The sequence below is a fragment of the Apium graveolens genome, chromosome 3 (assembly GCF_009905375.1).
Source record: "Apium graveolens cultivar Ventura chromosome 3, ASM990537v1, whole genome shotgun sequence".
NCBI lineage: Eukaryota > Viridiplantae > Streptophyta > Magnoliopsida > Apiales > Apiaceae > Apium > Apium graveolens.
Genome location: NC_133649.1, coordinates 254,687,356 through 254,690,925, shown reverse-complemented (window position 1 = coordinate 254,690,925; position 3,570 = coordinate 254,687,356).

Genomic DNA, 3,570 nt, shown 5'->3' with positions numbered 1-3,570 from the left:
CAACCTGGCTCTCTCAACTGTAACCTCATGTGCATGCGAAGAAGGCAAAATATTAGCACAAATAAACTTATTCCATGCACGGGCATACATGTTCATCGCAACACCCTGGAAAAGAACGATACTCATTAGATCCTATCTTAAACTTCCACACCGTGCCCGGCTGACAGAGAGTAGCAACAATCAAATCCAAATCAAAATCCTCGAGGGTCTTCTCGTTCCAATTCTCCTCCTCGGGCTTCCTTTATCACTAGCCTAATAACACAGTGAATCGCCTCGGGCTGGTAATCAACCGTAAGCCCCCTAACAACAGTATACCCATTCTTGTCAGCCTTTGCGTTCGCATAAAACTCGCGAACCACACTCATCGGGACCGCCTCCGGTGACTCACAAAAATAAATCCACCCTTTCTCAGCAATCATCGGCAATAACTCACCATCCCTCCCCGATGGCAAAAATCCCCTCTCCTTCAGAATCAGCTTAGTCAGAAGCCTAGTATACTCCTCCTCAGCAATCCTATTCACCAATCGGGGCCTCGCAGCAGTACCCCTAGAAGAATCAGCAGTAGGAATGGTGCTACTGCTATCAACAGTTCGAGATCTCTTTGAGGCCATTGAAATTGAGAATAAATGTTTGAGAGTTGTATTTTGTGTGTAGGAGAGAGTCTGTAAGTTGAAAGTATATGGGAGTGTATACGAGAGGTTGTGTGTATATATAGGGTAGGATTTAGGTTTAGAATTAGAATAGGAGTGGGGTTGTGGATTGTTTGTAGGAGGAAAAACATGGGTAGTGGGGTTATGGCTGGTGGTATTCTTGTTTTTTTCTGTTTTTCTTATAAGGCCGAAAAAATTTCCAACATAAGGGCTCCAAGCGGCCGCCCGGGCTTTCCAGGCGGGCGCCCCAAGTCTCTGGAAAAAAAATCTGCCCATTTTTTCCTGATTTTTTTGGGTTTTTGGATAGAGTACCAACTTCTACGGGTTCCTATAGTCTCAAATCTTGGGTTGCCTCCCAAGAAGCGCTTCTTTTACGTCATTAGCTTGACGTAGAGTAGCTCGATCAAGTTGACAATAAAACGGCACTAACCACTTCCCGGTTTGTCATGTCCCCATAATAATGCTTCAATCTCTGACCATTAACCTTGAATGCTTGGCCCGGATCGTTCTCAAAAATATCCACCGCTCCATGTAGAAACACAGTTTTGACGATAAATGGTCCAGACCACCTTGATTTCAACTTTCCCGAAAAAAGTAGGAGACGAGAGTTGAATAAAAGAACTTGTTACCTCGACACAAATGACTTGGGAGATAACTTCCTGTCGTGCCACCTTTTTACTTTTTCCTTGTACATTTTGTTCTTCTCGTACGTTTGTAGTCAAAATTCATCAAGTTCATTTAACTGGAGCATTCGCTTCTTCCCAGCTGCATCTAGATCAAGGTTTAACTTCTTTAAGGCCCAATAAGCCTTATGCTCAAGCTCCGTAGGTAAATGACATCCCTTACCATAGATGAGTTGAAACAGGGACATCCCAAGTGGAGTCTTGTACGCTGTTCTATAAGCCCAAACAGCTTCATCGAGCTTCAAAGACCAATCTTTCTTTGACGGACAAACAACTTTCTCTAGAATGCACTTGATCTCTCTATTAGACACTTCAGCTAGACCATTAGTTTGCGGATGATAGGCAGTAGCAATACGATGATTCACATTATAGCGCTGCATCATAGAAGTGAACTTACGGTTGCAGAAATGCGACCCCTCATCACTTATGATCACTCGTGGCGTTCCAAACCTTGTGAATATCTGCTTATGAAGAAAATTCAACACTACATTTGCATCATTTATCGGCAAAGCCTTGACTTCTACCCATTTGGAGACATAATCGACTGCCAGCAAGATGTACTGATTATTGCAGGACGAGATAAATGGTCCCATAAAATCGATTCCCCAAACATCAAAGACCTCAACTTCAAGCATCATATTTAAAGGCATCTCATCCTTTCTAGTAAGATTCCCAACTCTTTGGCAACGATCACACCTTAAAACGAACTGACGTGCATCCTTAAACAACGTAGGCCAGAAAAAACCTGCTTGCAGAATACAAGCTACTGTCTTTTCACCACCATAATGTCCACCATAAACTGTGGAATGGCAATCTCGTAATATCCCCTCCGTCTCACAGAATGGGATACATCTCCTGATGATCTGGTCAGCTCCTTGTCTAAACAAATATGGTTCATCCCACATATACCACTTTACCTCATGCAGAAACTTCTTCTTTTGAGCTGTATTCATATTAGGAGGCATTATATTACTGACAATATAGTTCACAATGTCTGCGAACCATGGCTCTTCCTCCTGAACTGCGAACAACTGCTCATCCGGAAAAGATTCGTTTATTAAAACCAGAGTACATCACAAGAGTATTAAGGTTCAAAGTAAAGAAAACTAGCATCCATTGTTACAATGAATAAAAGAATCACAAATTAACATATGCTTTCTCTTCTTCATTGCGGTATGCTAAAACGGTCTTCTTTTCTTCTCTCCTTGCTCCTTGCTTGATGAATACTTCATATTATGAAACGTCTCTGAAGATTACTTATATAGAAGTCCACAAGAATCAGCCGTCTTAGAAGTCCAGTAGAACATGACTTAATAAAAATCAGAATTGAATTTCCCGACTCCGGGCGGCCGCCCCAGCTTCCCAGGCGGGCGCCCCAGATCCTAGGCGGGTGCCTGGCAGGTTTCTGGGAAAAAAAATTCCTGCTCCCGATTTTGTTGAATTCTTCGCACATTCCCCCGAGACTGATCCCAAGTACTTCCCTAGGCTTATTTTGATGAAATCTCCCTGAATACGCAAGTTAAATCCTGAAATGCAAAAATACTCGAAAGCGCATCAAATACACAAAATACTTGATTTTAAGACATTAATTCAAGCCATTATAAGACGTTCTAAGTGGTATAAAATGCCACTTATCAGATTCTGCTATGAGATGAAGTCTGCTCTGTGATGTTGTGCTGGTACTTGCTATTATGTACCTATTTTGCTATTATCTGATGTATTTGTAACTTAACAGACTTTGTGTTGGTTATTGGTTTATAATCTTGAATTGTTTTTTAACTTTGTTTGGATTTGATAGAGTGTATGCATTCCTTATGCTTTGTAATCTCTTAACACAGGTGTAGAACTTTGTTCTATTTAATCAGTGAACCACATTGATTGATATGAACATTTTTGTTCCATATAATACACTCTACATTCTGTTACTTCTGGTGTTGCATACCCTATCATCATTATACTACAAGTTTACTCTTAAACACACTAACCATTCTATGCAGGATCAAAGTCAAATCTGACTTTAAACATTTCTATGTTTTGTGGTATAAAAATATGAGTTTGTGAAATCTATTTCTTGTGCAGGATTTAGATCTGATATATTATCACTTATATTCAACCAGTAAACCACACTAATTGAAAATAACATTTATGTTCTTGCAGATACTCCAATACTTTATTCAATACAGCTAACAGTTATGAAAATTGTGGGCAATTGCTTTCTGTGTCATACTTATTTGCAG